At 38.4% G+C, this 22,822-nt stretch overlaps 1 protein-coding gene and 2 pseudogenes across 2 annotated transcripts in view; 2 read left to right on the forward strand and 1 right to left on the reverse strand.

The window, feature by feature from the left end:
- Positions 1 to 22,822, forward strand: part of LOC149232834 (mitochondrial carrier protein MTM1-like) — a 222,277-nt gene that overhangs the window by 81,666 nt on the left and 117,789 nt on the right. The gene's annotated exons all lie outside the window — the stretch shown is intronic.
- On the forward strand, positions 7,659 to 8,502 carry LOC149232835 (galactinol synthase 4 pseudogene; annotated as a pseudogene). Its single transcript, XR_016247634.1, has 3 exons — positions 7,659 to 7,898; positions 7,993 to 8,127; positions 8,248 to 8,502. The product of XR_016247634.1 is annotated as a galactinol synthase 4 pseudogene (transcript).
- LOC149232836 (galactinol synthase 4 pseudogene) lies at positions 18,521 to 19,067 on the reverse strand (annotated as a pseudogene).

Consider the following 22,822-nt stretch of genomic DNA (forward strand, 5'->3'; position numbering starts at 1 on the left):
AAAACTAAATGAGTATATGAAACCAAAAAATTGAAAAGAAATGAGATACTTATCTTTGGGAGTTGTTGGGGGCTCCCTCCAAAGCTTGAGGGATACCTACAAAACTTATAAAACAAAAGAAAAAGTCTTTTCCAAGAACATGTTAAAACCTATAAATTCTAAACATCAAAAATAAAAAATAGAATATCTAAGACTAGAAGCAATGGACTTAATAGTGTAAGTCCCTTATATCAAATTCTTCGGGTTTGGCTTTCTTTAGGTCTTCTTCTTCAACAACATTGGCTTGATCTCTTTTTCTCTTCTTGTTTCTTGGATTGTCAGGACAGTCACTCCTGTAGTGACCCTTCTTATGACATTGATAGCATTCTACTTTGGACATGTCTACCTTCCTCTTTGGTCCTTTCGATTTCTTGAAGTTCCCTTTGTGATGAGCAGTGTAGGCATTTGAAACTTCTTTAGGGTTGGAAACTAATGAGATCCTTAATTCTTCTTGACTGCAAGCAGTCCATAATTCTTCGAAAGTGGGAGATTCCTTCCAATTGTTGAGTCCTGCAGCAAATGCACCCCATGTAGGTGGCAATTCTAATAGAGTAATGATCACGAGTTCTTTGTCTGAACAATTTCATCAATGACCAAAAGATCATCCTTGATTCTTGCTATCTTCACAAAGAAGGAGGCCACTGTGTCTTCTTTAGTCATCTTTGTGGTCCTTAGCTCATTCTTCAAGCTTGCTACTTGACCAATGTTCTTAATAGTGAATAACTTTGACAAGGCTTCATACATTTCTTGAGCATGATTGAAGTTGGCTATGAATGGGACAAGGTTACCCTTTATTCCTTCTACCATTAGAGTCATGGCCACCAATTCTAGTTCCCTGAACTTTTCTTTGTCAGCGTCATTGGAGTCTTCTGTAGACTTCTTTACTTTTCCTTTGACCAAGTCTAGAACCTTTTTCTTTTCAAGGATGAGGTCAATCCTCTTCTTCCAAGACCTGTAGTTTGAGGCTCCTTCAAGTTTGTTCTCTCCCTTGATTGTGTTAGACATCTTCCTTGAATATAGTGGACTTCTTCCCTGAAATAATCCTTTTGAATGGTTCCTTGATCAAGTGCTTGAGACTGCCTTTTTCTTCTTTCTTCACCAAAGCTCTGATACCATGTTAGAAAATTGGAAAGGCAAAAAGATTTTCTTATACTTGATAATTACTTGTGATGTTCTTGACTTCTTATTAAGTTTCCTTTATATTTTCTTTCTTTAGTTCATCAAGCAATTACCAAAGCAAAAACACATAAAATAGTGGACACCAGATATAGGCACTATGCCAGGCAATAACCCCCCTCGAGGGGAAAACCCAGTCAAAATTCTCTTCCTTTCAATAGTATTCTTTGAGACTATTGACCCTAGACAAAAGACCAAACCTTCCCTCCACACCAAGTCAGCCTCCCAGATCTTCGACCTCTTTTCCAACAACTTCGACTATGTAGCAACTTTCGGCATCAGGTAGCTTTCGGCATCAACAAAACTTGGAAGACTTCGATCTCCCAAACTAGGGCACGAAACAAAGAGAGAGAGGCACCAAAATTTCGTTTTTCTTCTTCTCCTTAGACTCCACCCAACTCGCACTTCCTTCCCCTTCTTCTACTTCGCACTTCTTTCGACCTCAAGAGATATCGAACTTCTTGTGAGAGAGTGTGCTCCAAATGTATTTGACTAACTTCTATTTATAGGCTTCAAGGAGGTCGAATTGATGTCCTTAGGCTGACTTGATCTCTTCTAGGCCGACTTGATGTGGAGGATACATAAATTACATTTGACTCAATACTTAACCTTTTTACATGATTCAAAAGCCCAAGAAGGGTCTCTTTAAAAGTACAATGACTCTATTGACTTAGAATAAATCCTAGAAGTCCTCAATGGGGACTTTGACCTAAAACATGGTGACCTAAGCATGAAACCCATGCTTTAATAAGTCACAATAATAATAATAAAAATTCTTTTCTTTATTCTTTTGACAAGTACATTACAAGATGACTCAAATACATTTAATGAAGACCAAACTTAGTTACATTTTCCAACCAATAGTATCTACAATAATAATATTTAAAAGACGACATAATCCTTAGGAATAGGTATCTAACATTCCCACTTTAATCCAAAGGAGGTTTGTGAATCCTGTTACCACCATTTTAGCAAAGGAACAAAAGTGGATTGAAGAATTTGTTTTAAAGGGACTTTTCACTTGCAGAATTCCCATGTGGAGGCTTACTATACCCAGTTCAAACAACACAAGGATTTAAAACTCTCTTTGCTTGCTCCTAATTGTATTGGTTCAACAATGTCATATTAGAGGGTATCACCAAGGATTGCCAACATGGAGTATCTAGCATCGCTTTACTTGTTAGCCCATGTGGCTATACAACAGTATACCTTCTTACTGAGCAACAATATGTGCAAATTGGTCCTCTCACTCATGCACTTTGAGACATTTTATCCATGAGAATGAGGAGCATTTTGTAGGAGTTACACTCAACATTTCAAACAATAGATTTGTAGTATACTGATATGTTTAAAGGAGTTACAAACAATTCAACACTCATATTTTTTCATTCTTTCAAAATAACGACTGCAAACAAAAAGAAGGGGCTTCTCAGTTGTGAAATTCAGATCTTCAAATTCTAGAAAATGTTTTCAATTGGAACATATTATTGTGAAACTATGTATATGTTTGCAAAATGGAATAAGCCAGGCTCTGTCTTCATTGTCCTAAAGCTGGCCTTTCGACCTATAGGGTGGACATACTCCTCTCAAGCTTATAACCGAAGCACAACATTACAAGCTATTGGAATAAAAATGTTTTCGCTCTTGCCTCTTGTTTAAGGCTTTGGTGATGGGTGATCAACCTTTCTTCCAAGATGGCAAATGATTGTTGGAGCATACTAATTAGGGTTTTATTGCAGGTTTGGAATTGTCAAAGGTTACTTTGGACACCGTAAAGGAGTGATGTCTCTATGTTGGAGAGGGTTTGGTTCATATTTCTTATCTCTAGAAATGCAGCGGCTACTTATGTAGGGATTGGTTCGACTGCTTACATAGGCTGTGGTTCGATTTCAAACACAAAAACACTTGGGCTTACACAATTTCCCCAACGACACTCTTGAATCGATGGTTGCAAGTGTTACAACACTTTTATGAGCAAACTCAATGATGACTAGGGTAAGCGTAGGAACCAAAACCCTAATTGTTTTATTTCAACGCCATGTACATTTTAAAAAGTGGAAATTGTTGAGGAACCTGTCCACATTTGCGTGAGGGTTTCTATGGATCAGAGGGCCAAGGTGTAAAACACTTTGGAAATCCTTGAGGAACCTGTGCGCATTGGGAACTTGTGTGGAAATTGCTGAGGAGCATTCACGAGTGGGTTTCTAGATGTGGACTCAGCTGCAAGGGTTTTATGAAAGCAGGATTCACTGAGGAGCCTGTGCACATTTGCAAGAGGGATTCTGTGGATTGAAGGGCCAAGGAGTATAATTTTTAGTTTTAGAACATCCACGACTAAGAAATTTCTTGAGCAAGGTTTTAGAGGTATTCACGAGTAGGGTTTCATTGCCGCTAATGGAGGACCCTCCAACATCTCAACCAAGTGACAAAGTTGAGATCCACAACAAGGACGATAACTAGGAACGAACGTACAACCCAACGATTACAACTATGGAGCAAGACTTCACATTTTGGAAGTCCCAAGTCAAAAATTTGTAGCAGCGGATGGAGCGGCTTGGGCTTTAAATTATACAACTTCGGCTTTGTTACCACTCAAACTAGTAGGGGTCTTAGGAGGGGATCCTATAGAGCAACTACTAGGTCGAGGGCAACAATGGAGTGATAGCCCACTGTCACCTCAGCTAAGGCTCCCTGCTCTTTACGGACTTTCACCAATGGGAGGAGTCCCGGTATGTGAGGAATCACTAGAATAGATATAGTCAATGATAAGATAAGGAAGTGATTCCTAAGCCTATTCGCAAGAGAGACTCAATTAAATGGGTTGCTTGCTTTAGAAGCAAGGTGATGGGCTCTCTAGGAAGGGCTAAGAGGGATTTTGAGGATAGGGTTTGGGAGTATGCTTTGTTAAGGAAGCCCCTAGTCTCAAAAGGCCTTATGAATGCTTGGCTTCTAAGTGATCTTTGTGGAATTGGAGTCAACAAGTTGCGGGACCACCAAGGGCCAAGTGGACCTGAAATTAGGTCAAGGATATGGAGTTGATCAATCAAGGATGTAATTGACCTAATTGGTGAAGGGAAGAGGATCAAAGAAAGAATCTTGCTTTAATGATTTAGCGCTAAGATCCCAATGAGGTTACTAGCCAATGGGAAACCAAGGACAAGAAATGGTCCTCGAGCTAGGGTTTGCTATATCTCGAGATCCCACGGTCGGATTTGCTTCAAATTTGGAGGGCCTCCAGAGAAAACCTTAGTGCAGTCATGGACCAAACATCGAAGTGTTTAGATGGCTAGATTGTGAGATAATTGATGCCCTAGGTGACCTATGTAGGCTAGGCCTAGAAAAAGAGGGAGGTGAAAAGAATAAGCATTGAAGATGATCACCAATGGAGGATTAGTGCCTTGTCCTTTGGGAGAGATGGAGTCAAGAAGAATTTATGGTTTGGGAAGAATTTACCCAATCAAGGAGGCCTTCAACAACTTCGCATGGCATTTAAAGCATGAGAACAACTGCTGCAAGTACTTTATACTTCGGTTTGCAATAAATGATGACTTATTGAGATGTATTTAACTTAAATTATCTCTAGGAATATTCACTCATTCATACATGGCCCATGACATGATGCAACGCTATAAAAGATCAAATTTCCACAATTTTGCATAAGAAAAACAGTAAATTTCAGCCTAGTATAGCGAAAATCCCAACAACATGGATGTGACAAAAGTAAATAACAAGAATAGCATTAAAATAACACTTACATGTAAGAAAGAGTATATCGAATCATCAATATATGGCACTAGAGAAGCTCCAAGACAAAATGAAAGAGATCCAAACATCAAAATTCATCCATTCATCCAAACTTGTCCTCCAAGAAGGATAGCAAAATTCTCACAAGAGGAGATAACCCAATCCAAGTGATGATCTAAAATGAATCATCTCACTTCTATTTATACATTCTCTAATGAATTTGATTTAGCTAAATTGGCCTAATTGAGCCCCTAAAATAAAATAATGTGCATAATAACGATACTTTCGGTGACAAGCCCACCAAATAACTCAATAACATAATAAGAAGCCTCTTAAGAGGGTCGAATTATGAACAAAGTGAGTCGTTGGGCATTTGAGGAGGCCTAATGAAGCCTAAGGGGTGCCATGATGTAGTAATGGACTCCAAACATAGTGTACAAGGGTTTGGCCCCTTGTTTTCCAAGCAAGAACCTGTAGTGCCTCCAAGTGGGTGTTGGGGCATAAAGGATATCATCTTGGGTCTCCAAATGGATCAAAGAGGCTTGTAAACCATTTGCAAGGGCTAAAATGATGACATAAGCCCTCCCTCTGCAGCAAGAGAGATCCTCTAGACCTTGGAACATCTACCAAGTGTATGGTGCAAGTGTGGAGCCAGCTGGGCATGGTGAACCAGGTGCATCATCCTCATCCAAAAAGGTGGAACATGAACAATCAATGAGTGCTGCTGGGGATCCATGAGGTAATCTTTGCTATGATGGAGGCCCATGGTTCTCAATGCTCACCCTACAAGTGCCAATGTGGCCCTCTGGAGGGCTAGGACCCCATATAGGGAGATCGAGCCTCAAATGGAAACTCACTTGCAATCTTGCATAAGATCCAATGTGTCCCTTTGCCTTCTAGTACAACAAATTATTAGCATAATCAAGTAAAAGAACTTGGAAGTCATGGAATCAATGGGGCACTTCATGGTGGCATGCCCTTCCATAGTGGGCTTTCGTATGTACAAGTGTCTCCAAGCTCAATAAGGGGGTTGATCGAGGACCCTATTAGGTGGTTCCAACCTCTAAAGCGGGTGACATGTCCATGGTACGTCCCTCAAATGGTAGGTAGAAAATGATATAGTAATGGAGCGGAGCGGAGATCAGGGGAATCATCTAGACCACACGTTATGGTATAAGGCTAGCTATAATGAGGGAAGCCCACACCTTGGTGTATAAGTGTAGGAGGGAGCAAATTGTGGCACATGAGTTACCCCGACCTTTGTTTTTCCACCCTTCTTCATATGTCTTTTGCCTTTGATTGATTTTTCTTCATACATAACTGCTCGGGGCTCAAGGGGGTGAGAGCATGATGTGTAATATGTAGCATTGTATACCCCCTTGAGGTGGGGCAGTTCATTGTCCACCAGGGGTTGGGACAATCATGGGTTCCTTGATGATAGAGGGGGCTCATTTAGGGCCCACAGGAACTGTCGTGATGGCCATGGATAAGGGTTAGTGCTCATGTTTGGCTTTTGCCCACATGCTAAATTTGTATGTCTCGACCCTTGTTTGCATCTTATGATACATTTCCTGTTGAGAGTGGCCAAATTATGTTTTTTCTTTTCTTTTTAGCTTCATCAACCTCTGGGGCATCGTTCTAGGCCTGACCCAAGGTGTGGACAAGGGGAGGGGGAGGTTAACCCTATGTGGACCTAGTGGACACATGTGGGCCCGGATGGGAAAATAGATGAATGGGGCAAAAATGAGTGGAAGAGGAGTGATGTAGGTGGCATTGGGAAGCAAGTCCATGCAACCTTAATCGAGATTTCGCATGTAGTGCCAACCCTAAAGCTAATGGCCAGTAAAGGAGAGATCCCACAGGACTAGTATACAAGGATAATCACGGAATCGGTCAGTGGAGACAAGAATACAGACCTAACCCACTCTTTCTGCCGAATCCCCCCACCAATCCATGCCCAAAAGTGCCCATGACAAGTAAGGAAAATTACTCAACTATACTAATGAAAATCTATACCTTTGGGGTCATGAGACCCACCTTCAAACATACAATCATGACAAGTGGTTGAGGGAACACATGGCCGGCTCAGGTGGTGGAGATAATGGCACATTGAGATATCTGGTGGCTGCAAGGGGCTACCGACTGAGGGCAAGGGCTAACCAGCCATATATTGAGTCATAAATGCCCTTGCCATCTATGTATGTGGTGCATGTCAGTGGGATGGCATACATAACTCCGGCGGGCGACCTCGCGTTTCCGGTGACATACGCGGGACCCACCAACGAGGGCCCGCCCGCCCCGTCTCGTTTTTGACTCCGGCGGCCAGCATGTGTTTCCGGTGGAGTATGCGGAGGAGTAGTCGGAAAATGTGTTTCAGACCGCGTGGGGATGAGCATTGAAGCAGATAATTAATTACGTACATTTCTCCGCAGTCCGTCGTTTTACTCGCTGCTCCCAACCCCAATCATGAAGCCGCGCGATTCACCGATTTGAATTTGAATTGATTTATCGCGCCAATTTCATTTTCATTTGCAATCAATATCCGAGGATTGAATCGTGGAGTTTGGGTTGTTTTGTTACAGTGTTGTGGAATCGAGTTTGTTTGAGGTTAAGGAATGGGATGCAATGGACAAAACCTTTATGGGGCACCAGGGCTCTTCTTCCTCAATCACTTTGGATGGGTATGAAGGGTAATTCCCCATGGATATTTCTACGCGGTTATGGATTGCTTCTGCGAGAAGACATGGAGCCACACTCCGCAGTACAAGATCGGATACTGCCAGCAGTGTCCAGAGAAGGTGTCATGGCCCGTGGAATTAGGGCAATGGCCCTCTCCATACTTCAACGCTGGAATGTTTGTTTTTGAGCCGAGTCAGCTGACATTTGACTGCCTTTTGGAAACTCTGATGGCTACTGTGCCAACGCCCTTCGCAGAACAGGTCTGGATCTGTTCTCATTTCAGTGAGGATCATGCACATTTTTGTTTGGTTTACCAGATCTAATTTTGACTAAATTGTGGTATATGTTTTGTAGGATTTCTTGAATATGTATTTTGAGAAGATATACAAGCCCATTCCTCTGGTGTACAATCTGGTTCTAGCCATGATGTGGCGGCATCCCGAGAACGTGGGCTTGGACACTGTCAAAGTTGTTCACTACTGTGCTGCTGTAAGCTTTCTTTTCACTGCAAATTTGGGTTCGATAGAAACAATATGATTTATATATGAAAGACGAGATAGGTGTTCTGAGCGTACAGGGTTATATTAATGGATGAATGTGGATGTGCAGGGATCGAAGCCGTGGAGGTACAGTGGGGAGGAGGAAAATATGGAGAGGGAAGATATAAAGACGCTGGTGCAGAAATGGTGGGACATATACAATGACCCCTCGTTGGATCACTCGGGATCATGCGACATAATTCCAGATCCAATTTCAGAGTTGGATGGAAAATCAAATGATCTGCAACGAGTGGCTGCTAATTCATTCTTTGCTGCTGCGACAGCAACAAATCCCAACTTAATGCCTGCACCGCCTGCAGCTTAAGAGATTTCAAATTTGCAGAAGTCGGCTGTAGCATAAGATATTTATGGATGTATATTTTAAATGCTTTGTGTGTAATTTGGTTGAAGCCCACATTGGCAAGGAATCTACAGAGATTTTTTCAGGTTTTTTCCTGAGAAGGCCTTAGCACTTCCACTGTGCAATCCACCTTCTAGTCTGTCCCATACATTGTCGCTTAACTTATAAGAAAGTAGTCGACAATGTCTACAAAATCATTTGAATTTTTATATGAGAAGGAATAAATTTACGTGAGAGGTAATCCTTTTGATCAAGATATTTATGCGGATTTGTAATATTATTTAGTATTCTTATTATTAAAACGACGGGGCCAATCTGTTAAAACAAGTGATAAAATTTGAGATTTTTTTTTAATTGTATATTTAAAATGCAAATAAAATAGTCCAATTTCATTCTTGTCAATTCAATTAGGAAATATTTTGAAATTTATAATTGAGTTACCCTCAAGTCAAAGTTAGTAAAGTCGGACTTAAAGGGAAGCCAATAATTAAACCTGCTGATTTTGAAAGTTCTGCTAATTTTGTAAGCCTCTCCATGAATTGTTTTTTATTTTTAAATTAGTGGTTTGTTTGGTACATTTCACTGTTTTAAAATTTTATTTGAGGTATAAAAAGCTAACAATTAGTTGTTTTTTATTTTATTCTAAAATAGGTGGCCTATATATATATATATATATATTGGGAAATAAAAAACTAACCATCATATTTAATTTAATTTTTAATTATGTTTTGTGGAGATGATAAAGTGGACTAATAGTAAATTATAAAATTATTTTATGTAAATGATATTATTTTAATTATAAAAATAAAATTAATAAAAATTATTACTATTATTATTTAATAGTTTGTTTTATTTTTTATTTTTAAATTGTAGATAAACATTTGTATTTATTTTATTTTAATTTTTCAAAAATTTTAAATAATAATTGATTAATTTTGTATTAGTAAATAGTTTTAGTAAAAATGAACTATACGTTTATAAGTGATGTTATAAGGAATTTTTAATTATAAGTTACTTTATAAGGAAATTTTAATTAAAATTTAAATATCTAATTTAAATTTAATCTAATAAATGTAATTGATCAAGAGGACTCTTTTAAGTGATGTGATTGAGAAGATTGGAAGGTTCAATATTGATGCAACCCCATAGCGATCACTGAAGAAACCTAGACCATCTCAAAAAGGTCCCCCAAAATGGCTCACCAAAACACTTGAAAGTATTCATTTTGATGAGGTCGAAAAGAGAGGAACCATATTAGGTATTTAAATTTTAATTAGAAATTAGTTATCATATTATATATTGATTGAACATGCTTAGATTTTATTAGCATTTTTTGATGAGTAAGGTTTCATTATGTTAAATATATATTGGCTTCATTGGCTTGTTATATTTGGCTTGATTCTCATAGATATCATAGTTACGTTTGAAGAGCTACGTGATAATTCCAGTGCATCAATGAATTTATATTTTTGCATAGCCATAGATTTCAGTATCATTTTTTATTTTTTATTATTATATGCGAGCTGTTGTTTGAAAATTAGCCTAATTGATAAAAGTAATCAAGGCAGTGAGTTGTCATTCACCAATTTTCTAAGAGAAGAAGGCCCCAACCTCTTGAAAATTGTCTTTTTACCTTAAACCTTTCAAACACCATAGTTCTTTGCTTTCATTTACTTCTCTTCTAGAATAGAATGATGATTCAAGTACATGCTAGTTAAAGAGATGAGTAGAAGACTATGAGCAACCACTCATCTTCACTCTCATAGATGAGGAAGGTTGTAGTGCATTCTCATCCCTATAACTAGTATTGGCTCTATATTAACTAAGTTGAGTAAAAGATTGTCAGAATGTCCACTTGCCTCCACCAAGAAGGAAGGCCCTAGTGCATTAGTTATCCTTTTTGATTGAAAACCCCTTTGATCATTTTCCCATCATTTGAGTGAAAACTTGGAATTTTTGAGATGATTGCATAGAGAAGTTGGATTTGTGTGAGAGATCATAGTATATGCCTAGTTTGAAGTATTCTTAAATCAAGTAAGAGTGATTTCATTACAAGCTTGTGTGAATATGTTAAGAGTTTTGTTTCATGATTCTTGAATTGAGTTGTTAGTTTTGATTTAGAAGTGACAAATAATCTAACTTAACTCATATTACATACTTTAGTGTGCTTCAAAGTTTACAAACACTAAATTGATATAAAATCATGTCGACTCACAAACACCCCTTCAAATTGGGGGGGGGGGGGGAATGTTATACACCTAATCCTTTGGGATTGGTTAGATAACTTGTAAATATGTAAATAAAAGGAAATATGAGTAGTTATAAAAGGAATCGAACTTGGAAGATGAAATAAAGGGTCACTCTTGTATGTTATATAAGTCTATTTTCATCAATGCAATATCAATATGATTCACGACTCATATTCCTTGGCTCGACAAATTGAAACACGAAAAACCATATAATTCTTCTCTTGAATCAGAAATCGTTGATCTTAGATGAGTCATTAGTGATTTGGCTAAGCAAAGGCAGAATGATGTTCATTCCATGGCTCCACCCTCATCTTCTATATTGGATTATTTAATTATGTCAATTTAAGCTTGTCAAATCATTGACATAATAGCCCCAATAAATATGCTAGAGTCTAAATGATATTCATGGTAGAAAACACAAGTTTTTTGGCCTTATTAATCAACTTTTGTTATAAATTTTAAAGTCTTAAATTTTCTCCCTTGTAACAGGTGCACAATGGCAAAACCTCCCCTCCCGCTTTGCTGATGTGTTAATGCGTCAAATTTAAAGCATCGACATGAAAAACATCTAGTAGACGATCAGTTGGTTGGTCACCTCATAGGTGTGGCTAGATATGCAATCTAAGTTATGGAAGAATGTTAAGTATCGATTTGGTACACTATTGAATGAATTAAGTTTATGTCAGATGGTGGAAGCATAGATCTGATGAATGCCAATATGATGGAACCCAATAATTATTTGAACACAGTGATTCATTTCTTATGGGAAGAAAAAATTATGAGAATTCCTGGCTATGGGTTTGATGGAACACTAAAACATCATACCCATAGCTATGGGTTTAATGCTTTGCATGCAGAGCATTAAATGGGGATGCTACATTATGCTTGGAGGTGGTTATGCTTTGGATGCTACATTTTACTATATAACCCCTTTTATACCCCCAAACATATACACCCATCGATGCCCTATATCACTCCCCAATACCTATAGACCCCTTAATTCTCTACATCACCCTCCAATATCTATACACCCCTCGATACCCTACATCAACCTCTAATATCTATACACCCCTTGATACCCTACATCACCCCCCAATACCATTATGTTGACTTTATTTTTCGCAATTTTAAATGTCCCTTTAATAAGGTATTGCTCCACAATATGAATCGCTCCAAGTAAAAATACCCCTTATTTTTACTAGAGATGCTCTTTTATTCTGCCAATACCAATAACCACCCCGCCTCTCTCCCCCCCCCCCAACACCCCCCAAACCCAATACCCTACACCCCCTTCCCAATACTTACAATTCATTGACTTTATTTTCACAATTTTAAATGATCCTTTATGGATGAATGTAATAAGATATTGATCCACAGAGGGAAGCCCTCTTAGAAGGCGAGCGATCAAAGTCCTTAAAAAGATCCATTTTCGTATTTAAATAAGATGTAATAGTTTCATGATGCATTTTTGTTCCACTAATGGAGCAATAGCTACAACCCCCTTGAGGAGGAAAGTCCTCTATATATATCTTCAACTTTATCACTCAAGAAAGAAGTGGATTCCCCAATAATTTACCTCATTTTGACTAAAGCTAATATCTAAATTCAATTCATTTAGACAAAATTATCTCTTTGATTTTGATTTGGTTTCTTTTTTTCCTAATAAAAAAATATCTAAAACATAGCATCAAGCAAATTATAAATATCCTAAAAAATATCATTTGTTACACTTAAATGTTATGTTCTCATAATCCAAAGAATATCTTTAAAAAAAAAAAACATATAACTATATTTTATACCAATTACGATTATCTCCAACTTTACATATATTTTCACATAAAAAACAATACCCTTGTTATATTAAATTTAATTAATTTAAGAAAAAAAATGAAGTCCTCACCACATATTCCTAATTGATTGTAAAAAAATATCAAACTCGCACAATCATTTGTTATACTCTATAATGAATTTCCAAATTCCCATCTTGCCAAATTTTGTGGCACTGTCCTTCTCAGTCAGAATCTATTTTGAAGTTGCTAAATTGATTTATAGAAGCAATATGGATTGACCATGCAATGATGTCCTGTCAAAGGTACATTGAAGAATTAAGAGCAATAGAAGATAGTCTCATCCTTATCATTGATGAAGCTTCTGAGGGTTATCTCACGGAGAATACAAAGGATAGACTTGTTCAGCTGGAATCTAGAAAAAAAAAAAAATTGCATGAACAAGAAGCTACTTGGAGACTTAAGAGTAGTATTGTTTGGCTTATGGCAAGAGATGACAATACAAAAAAAAATCATAATGTTGCAAAAGGCAAGAAATCTACAAATACTATATGGGAACTGCATGACCTAGAAGGTAATAGAGCCTCTTTGTTTGAAGATCTTGCAAATATGGGAAAGTCTCATTTTGAATCCTTGTTTAAATAACCTCGATAAGCAATGATAACAGAAGTTGTGTGATTGCCTTCTTTTTTCCTAGTTTTTCAAATAATGTAAAGAATGCGCCTATAATGGAGGAAATGACATCTGAAGAATTAAAAGAGGTGTTCTCAATTTTTCAAAAGGACAAGAGTCTTGGTCTTGACAAGTGGTGAGTGAAAATTTTCATTGCTTTTTATGAACTAATTGGAGATGATATTCTTTGTGTTGTGGAAAAATTATGAACTACAGGGTTGGTTCTATATTCATTTAATAGTACTTTTATCGCTTAAATTCCAAAAGTAGACAACCCTACTACTTTTGACGAGTTTCAACACATATCTCTATGTGATTGTGTATATAAGGTCATTGCCCATCATTTAAAGCCAATCTTATCTAAAGCGATATCAAAAGAGTAGTTTAGCTTCCTTGAAGGGTGTCAGATCCATGAAGCTATTGGAGTAGCCGAGGAAGGACTACATAGTCTAAAATTAAGGAATATCAAAGGTGCAATTCTAAAGATTTACCTTTCAAAAGTATATGATCGAGTAAGTTGGATCTATATTTGTCTCTTACTTACACATCTGGGGTTTAGTATTCCAATTGTAAACTGGATTATGAGCTACATAACCTTTATTTCCTTCATTGTTCTGATAAATTGATCAACCCATGATCAACCTCACCTTTCTTTCATGCTCAAAGAGGTCTTTCGGCAAGTTTGATGTCAATTATCACCTCTTCTATTTTTATTGGTCACTAAAGGATTAAGTCAAATTCTTGGGAGGCTAAAAGAAGTGGTTCTTTGAAAGGATTATTGTTGGCATTGTGATGCATGCGTTGTACTTGATGGCAACCCTCTCATAGACGAACATCTCACTTATATATGCCAAAGAAGCAGTTATTGGGAGGAATCGGGCCTATATAACCCTTGGATGCATGGTTTAACTCTATCGGGAGTTGTTCGGGCGATCAAATCCCATATATGCATTCATTAATACTATCGGGAGGTGTTTGGGCACTTAAAACCCATATATATATATAGATATATATATATATATATATATATATATATATATATATATATATATATATATATATATATATATATATATGTATGTATGTATTACATAATAATCAATAGCATGTATGCATTGGACCCGACGGCATATCGCTTTTGGTTTATAATAATATTGCATCCGCAGTATATCGCAATGCATAAAGGGTTGCCCACCCCAATCCTCCGATTGCGATAAGAGGTGGCGGACCCGATGGAAGCATTAAAGGCAACATATATTAACATCGCATTCGTGGTAATCCATTGCGATAACATATGGACCCGATGGCATTTCAAATGTGGTTTATAATAATATCGCATTCGCAGAATGTCGCAATGTATATAGGGTCGTCCACCCCAATCCTCCGATTGCGATAAGAGGTGGCGGACCCGATGGAAGCTTTAAAGGGATTTTATAATAACATCGCATCCGCGGTGATCGCACAGTTTATAAAAGCCTTCCACTTCAAATTTCCGATAGCGATGAAAACAGTGGACCCGATATATATATAAAGGCTGGTTAATGGGCATGTCGCATCCGATCCATCGGATCGGACGTCGGGAATAGGCCATGATATGGGCATGCGCTGGTAGCGATGAGAAGCGGACCCGATATAGTATTATTATGGGTTCATTCAGTTTAAAGTCCGCCTTTTTTTGTTTGGACCGTTTTCATCGTTTTCCCGCTTAACCCTTTTTCTTAAGAGATCGGTCAAAACAGTTGCGCCACAGGATTTCGGATCCTCTGGGTTCGACTCATGGTTTTATCAAAATCATGACTATATAAGAAGAAAAGAGATCCTTTGGCAACGCATTGATTATGAATTGAAGATCTTAAGGGAGAATTGATTGGCATTCTTGTGATCGGTTAAGGAGCAATTACTGATCAAGGAGAATGCGCGTAGAACAGAGCAAAGGATCGCAGGCTTGAAGTTCAGACATTTCTTCGAGAGAAATCGCATTGCTTCAGGTGTATTGCAGTTCAGGTTCTGGGTGCGCATATTGGGTTTGTCTTGTGCCTAGCCTCCGGGTGCACTGTTATATGTATATCTTCTGCATTGTGTTCTGATTTCGGCATAAACAACCTCTGTTTTAATGGGTGACCAGATCGAGCATTTATTTATATTTTGATATAGTGCTTGGGTTGGCGCTTGGGTGATTTTGAAAGATATGTTGTATAAAGAAAATATATATTGATCTAATGCCTGGGTAATTCTGAAGATTTGTTTATACTTGATGACCATTTGATCTTCTTGGATCCAGTCTGAAAATTAATGAAACGTGGTCCTTGAACGAAGTAGGGGGTTGTAGCTCCTTCCAGGAGAGACTGGAAAATGAGAGAGGGTTGTAGCCCTCTGCAGGTTGCAGCCTGCGTACTGGTAAAGGACTGCACCAGTAAAAATTCATTGTAAAAGAAATTCTATTTGAAAGAAGACAGAGACATATTGCAGCAGGTGGTTTTCACCCACATTGGGTTTCCACCTTATATCAGGTGTTCCGTTGTGTGACAATCTGTTTTTAACTGTTCTTGTTCATCATTTTATGGCACTGACATACAAGTTAATTATCAATTTTGGAAGAATAATTTAAAGCATAAATCTGGATAATTTATTGAAAAGAAATTAATAATACTGATTCACCCCCCCCTCTCAGTATTATTTCCAACAATTATGTGTATTTTTTGGGCTTCTCACTTCAAATTTACTATTTGTAGATAACATTCTCATCTTTTGTGATGTTACAAGAAGATATTCTACAACCATCAAATATGCACTTGCTCTTTTGAAGTTGTTAAAGGTATTAAGATTAACATAACAAAATCTACTTTATCTATTTGTGGGTTGAATGTTGAAGATATGGATTTTTATCAAGGTATGTTTCCCTTTGTCACAAATGAGATTGTTGTGGGATTGAAATATTTTGGATTTAAGTTAAAACCTAACTCATATAAATTTGCAGAAGGATTTTGGTTAATAGAAAAAATTGAAAAAAGGCTTAAAAATTGGAGCTTAAGATGGCTTTCTAGAGCTGGAAGAATTTTTCTTATTAAATCAGTCCTTGAGGCAATATTAGTTTCTTGGATGTGGCTTTCCTAGATTCCAAAAGGCATATTAAACAAGATAAAAAAAACGTTGTAATCTTTTATGGTCAGGTTTATCAGATCAATCTATTCTTCCATGGGTAATCCAGATAATAATAGTTGCTCCTAAAGATTTTGGAGGTTAGGGTTTAAAGGACTTACATTTTTTTTCAAAAGCTTTAGCAACTAAAGTTGGTTGGAAATTACTAAAAACTCACTCTCATTGGACGAAAGTGGTGTATATCTAATATATACACCCTATGCAGTGAGAGGACTAGATTTGCTTACCCAATAAATTGAAAAGCAATGTTTTTATCATTTGGAAAGTTGTTCTCTCGTAATTTTTATTGATTGATTCAAGCCTAGCTTGGAAAGTGGGTGATGGATCACATTTAAAGGTTGATCAATCCTTGGATTGGAATTCATATTGATCACAGACTTCTTGAACATTTGATTGAATATCTACATGGTAATGACCTCGCTTACTTGAGTCAAATTGTAGATCTAGCACAAACAAATCTATGGAATCGAGGTTGGGTTTTGAAAGATCATTTAGGCATACCCATGCATCTTCATCATTTCTAGATTAGATACATTGGCAGTTTACCTGCAACACATCTCATATTAGCTCAAGAGGAGGATGAGTTGGTTTGGTCCCATGATTCCTAAGGGGTTTATACGCTAAAATTTGGATATGCTTTTCTTATATCTGATAGATTGTAGGATGTTCATGAGGACTGGTGGGAACTTTTATGGAAAATTAAAGTTCCCAACTTGGGAGAATTTAACAAGGAGATGTTTTCAAGGCCCAAACAAATGTGTCCTATGCAAAGTTGATGATTCAAGAATCTCTCAATCATTTATTCTTACTGTGTCCTTATTTTAAAGGTGTTTGGAAATATGTTATGAAAAAGTTCATATTTGCAGGTATTTGGTTAGGTGAAGAGTTAATGGAGGTATGTATTCAGTGGACTCATTGAGGGAGAACAAATTGTATCAAGTATTGCCTCTTTTAATAGTTTGGGGAGTTTGGCTTGCAAGAAATAGAGCTATCTTTGAAGATGACATCTTTCCCATTGAAGTTTTTGCGACACAAATTTTAGTTGTTTATGACCTTCTCTTGAAGGACCAAAGAGATAATAACAATAGAATCCTAAATCCAACAGTCGTTGATAGATCTCATCCTTGGGAATTCTTTGATGGGACTTCGCAAGGAGACACTTTTGGATGTGGGGGAGGATTTGTATTCCATATTTTGGAAACTCATTTATTTTCTCTAAAAATGGGTTTGGGAGCAAGTTCCAACAAACTATGCACAACTCTTATCCTCAAAATTGTTGTTTATGTTTACAATTGAGAATAGAGTAGATAGTCTTTCTAAAAAAAAAATATGATTGGATTTTGGGACCTCATAGATCAAAAAACAACAACAAAATGATCAGCTCTATCAATTTTATCATAAACCATTCATTAATAAAACTGATTAAATATAACAATTTTCTTTAAGTTCACATACTTCAACAACATTTTGTAAGACTTTTTAGTATATCTCCATTTATTCATACTTATCTCATATAACAATTACACGTACCAACATTGTTTTGATATTTATATTTAATTTTATTATAGTTATTTTGGAAAACGATGACTATATAACCCCTCTTTCTAGAATCCTAATAAATCATCATATTTAAATGCATATATATATATATATATATATATAAATATAATTACACCTTTTTCCTACCCAAAAAAACTATATAACATTGTTGATGACTAATGATGAAAGATACCAGTGAAGTTTGGCTTTTACTAGCCATCAGGGTTTACTAAATTTTATAATAATTCATAATTACGTCACATTGCATGCGTGTAAATATTTTCATATCGATGCATAATTAAATGAAAATTAAATATTTTTTGAATTACAGAAAATGAAAGAGTAACCATGTACGTCCAGTCATACAAATGTCAATTTGTATATTTACAAATATTAAATAAATTCGATTAATTTACAACCAATAACTGTAAGCGCAACAGCAATATCCTCATCTTTGAGGACATACAGTATGATCTTCTGTATGATATACAAATTGTCCCCGTCTATGCCGGTGGATTAAAATATACATATATAAATATCTTATGCTACAGGCGACTTCTACAAATTTGAAATCTCTTAAGCTGCAGGCGGTTCAGGCATTAAGTTGGGATTTGTTGCCGTCGCAGCAGCAAAGAATGAATTAGCAGCCACTCGTTGCAGATCATTTGATTTTCCATCCAACTCTGAAATTGGATCTGGAATTATGTCGCATGATCCCGAGTGATCCAACGAGGGGTCATTGTATATGTCCCACCATTTCTGCACCAGCGTCTTTATATCTTCCCTCTCCATATTTTCCTCCTCCCCACTGTACCTCCACGGCTTCGATCCCTGCACATCCACATTCATCCATTAATATAACCCTGTACGCTCAGAACACCTATCTCGTCTTTCATATATAAATCATATTGTTTCTATCGAACCCAAATTTGCAGTGAAAAGAAAGCTTACAGCAGCACAGTAGTGAACAACTTTGACAGTGTCCAACTCCACGTTCTCGGGATGCCGCCACATCATGGCTAGAACCAGATTGTACACCAGAGGAATGGGCTTGTATATCTTCTCAAAATACATATTCAAGAAATCCTACAAAACATATACCACAATTTAGTCAAAATTAGATCTGGTAAACCAAACAAAAATGTGCATGATCGTCACTGAAATGAGAACAGATCCAGACCTGTTCTGCGAAGGGCGTTGGTACAGTAGCCATCAGAGTTTCCAAAAGGCAGTCGAATGTCAGCTGACTCGGCTCAAAAACAAACATTCCAGCGTTGAAGTATGGAGAGGGCCGTTGCCCTAATTCCACGGGCCATGACACCTTCTCTGGACACTGCTGGCAGTATCCGATCTTGTACTGCGGAGTGTGGCTCCATGTCTTCTCGCAGAAGCAATCCATAACCGCGTAGAAATATCCATGGGGAATTACCCTTCATACCCATCCAAAGTGATTGAGGAAGAAGAGCCCTGGTGCCCCATAAAGGTTTTGTCCATTGCATCCCATTCCTTAACCTCAAACAAACTCGATTCCACAACACTGTAACAAAACAACCCAAACTCCACGATTCAATCCTCGGATATTGACTGCAAATGAAAATGAAATTGGCGCGATAAATCAATTCAAATTCAAATCGGTGAATCGCGCAGCTTCATGATTGGGGTTGGGAGCAGCGAGTAAAACGACGGACTGCGGAGAAATGTACGTAATTAATTATCTGCTTCAATGCTCATCCCCACGCGGCCTGAAACACATTCTCCGACTACTCCTCCGCATACTCCACCGGAAACACATGCTGGCCGCCGGAGTCAAAAACGAGACGGGGCGGGCGGGCCCTCGTTGGTGGGTCCCGCGTATGTCACCGGAAACGCGAGGTCGCCCGCCGGAGTTATGTATGCCATCCCACTGACATGCACCACATACATAGATGGCAAGGGCATTTATGACTCAATATATGGCTGGTTAGCCCTTGCCCCGACTGAGGACCATCTAGGAGAAATTTTTTCTCGTATATACACTACCCACAGGTGGTGGGTAACAGGCCCGAGGTGGTAGACCTTAAATAACTGATGAAACAAAAAAAGAATATCCATTTACAAAATCCATTGATAGACTATCCCACATTACAAACAAAGCTTTCTTGCATCAAGAACCTACAAAATGAAATATGCTCACAATAGGAACATTTTAAATAGGAGGCGGAAACATAGTAACAAACACTTAACTCTTGGGTGGAAGTTGGTCGTAAAAGGGAAACCATGGAAGAACCCCCTCGCTTACAGTGGTTGAAGGGTTGTACAAGAAAAATTGAACGAGGAGCACCTACATCCTACCTGAGAGCTTAATCTGAGAGTACATGGGTTGCCCCCTCAGGTGACTCCACTAGACCCCCTGTAGATGGGTACTTCTTTCCTTTATGACACGCTGGGCGTAAAGGACATAACTCTTGAGTGTTCATGGTTGGGGTTGAAATCCACACTTTTCATTCGTTTCCGGACCTTCTAGGACTGTATGAGAACTCTTTGGGCCAAGAGAACACTTACCTCCCTCCCACCCTCATAGAAAATCTTTCTTGATCTTGACCTCACGAATCCCAACATGCATAACTCAAGTTATCTAGACATTGGGCTGTAACTACACGACAAGAAGGGAAATGGGTGGTTAACCGTGATCTCAAAGCCATCATTCGAGATTCAGCTCCTCGGGGATATTCTCAACCGTGGGTCAAATGACAATCCTCTTCAGATGGAGGAAATGTTAGAGGGCGTAGGTTCATCATCTCCATTGGCCACTGTGAAAATTTCTAACCCGAAATTCTACTGCAACAACTTATTTATTTCACCTACTTATTCTTCACAATAAGTTATTTACGAAATCCCTTCAGTAAACATTAAAATAAATTCTACTGCAGTTATCACATAATTACACAGAGAAAATATATACATGCACGAGAACCAATCACACCAACACAGTTGTTTTTGGACAATTGTCCCCAAAAAAACTCAATGTGGGAAAAGCGATGCAACAGATGAGGGTTTTATTAATCTTCAGCAACAATTGCTTTACAATGAATGATTTTACAGAGAAACTGAGAGAAAGCACCTGAGACTTTCCCCTGGAAACTTTTTGACACCCTGGAGACCCTTCTCCCACTCCTGCGTCACTCTGCGTGGTTCTGCATCCCTCTGCGTCACCCTGCGTGAGGGCTGCGTCTCCCCTGGATTGCGTCTCCCTCTGCGTTGTCCCTCAATTCCCCTGCGTCACCTCCTCCGCAGTCACTAACTGCTGCTGATGCCCTTCTCTTCCTCCACCCTGCAACTCTCCCTCTGAAATCGATCTTCTTCTCTTTGAGAATCGATTTTCCTTGGGATACTAAGTATCTGCTGGTGTGTCTCCAAATCATCCTCAAGTCTTCTCTTATTCTTTTCCTGTTGATGAATCAACGACCGAGATTAAGTCTCTAATCAATGGCTAAGATTAACGCAGAATTGATCCTTGTCTCTTGGAAGCTTCTTACCCTTATCTTTATTAAAACCCATTCATATTTTTATTTTCCTGAGTTTAGACTTAGGAACCCATTAAAAATATTAATTATTTTAATAACTCCTCATCCGGGTGGAATTTCTCCAAAAGGTTCCTGGGTCTTGGAGATCTCATGTGCCTTAGCCTCTCCACCAAATTTCAAGGCTAGAGCACATTCGATGCTACCCAAAATCAACAGCTACTGGAACTGTAATGGTTTACTTTGGTCTTCCCCAGGCACGTTTCATGACACAATTGGATACCATGACCTCCTTTTCCTTACAGAGACACATGTGAGTCCTATGTGGAGCCCATCCCTGATTCATGGGTACCACTGGGCATGGTTTTGCCAACAAGAGACAAGGTCCGATAGTGCCAGAGGCTCAAGGGGTGTGGCATGACTTATACGAGACTCCCTCCAGTGTTAGGTCACTTTGGTTTTCTTTAGATGAGCACGCTAGATTTTTGTGGGTCCAGATCCATCAGAGTAGCCCCCTACTATGAGACAGATACATTGTAGTTTACTACTTTCTGCTTGCCACATTGCACTTCACACTTCATAGGGAGTTTGAGGGAGACCCTTTCCTTGACCTCTATGCAGACATCTCCCACTACTCCCTCAAAGACATCATCCTTCTAGGAGATTTTAACATACGCACCAGAGACTTGCAAGTATCCATCCATGATAGAGCAGATGATGCACTTTGCCTCTAGGAGCTAGAGCCTGCATCAATGGTTCTTCATAGGGGTTCGTAGAACAAACATGGACGCCCTCACACTAGCTGCCCTTAGTGTAGTTGTCAATTAGTGTAGTTGACTATGTCGTGGCCAACTAGGACCTCCTCCCCTAGATTCAACACTTCTCAGTTTCCTATCTCACTTTGGCTGACCACGCTCTCCTCGCCTTCTCCCTCTATACATCCCCTTCTCCTATCCTTGTCCCCCCTCCCACCCTTTTATCCACCAGTACCACCTTTCTTTTGATAAAGACTACGCGAACGCATACAATACCCGCTTCAATACGTTGCTTCCTCCCATCTATGACTTCAGAGAATTAGACACAACCATAACTAAATACGAGACACTGTCTACGACCCTCATGGATGCAACCATTGACTCCTACACCCATTCCACTCGCAAGCCTCACCCTAAAATACCGCTAGTATCTGCCCCATGAACTGTTGGTTTTATGATGAATGCAAATCTTTCCATGAGAGTCTATGCCTCACAATTATGCATGACCCATCTTCCTCCCCTAGCCTCTGCAAAGCCTACTGTTACCCACCAAAAGTGGGTGGCTCCTAGGAGAAACTTTTCTCCTATTCATCTCTTCTAGTCTACAGTCAATAATCTTTTTT

The sequence above is a fragment of the Pinus tabuliformis genome, chromosome J (genome assembly GCF_031772625.1).
Source record: "Pinus tabuliformis cultivar Carrire ecotype Pingquan chromosome J, CPIR1, whole genome shotgun sequence".
NCBI lineage: Eukaryota > Viridiplantae > Streptophyta > Pinopsida > Pinales > Pinaceae > Pinus > Pinus tabuliformis.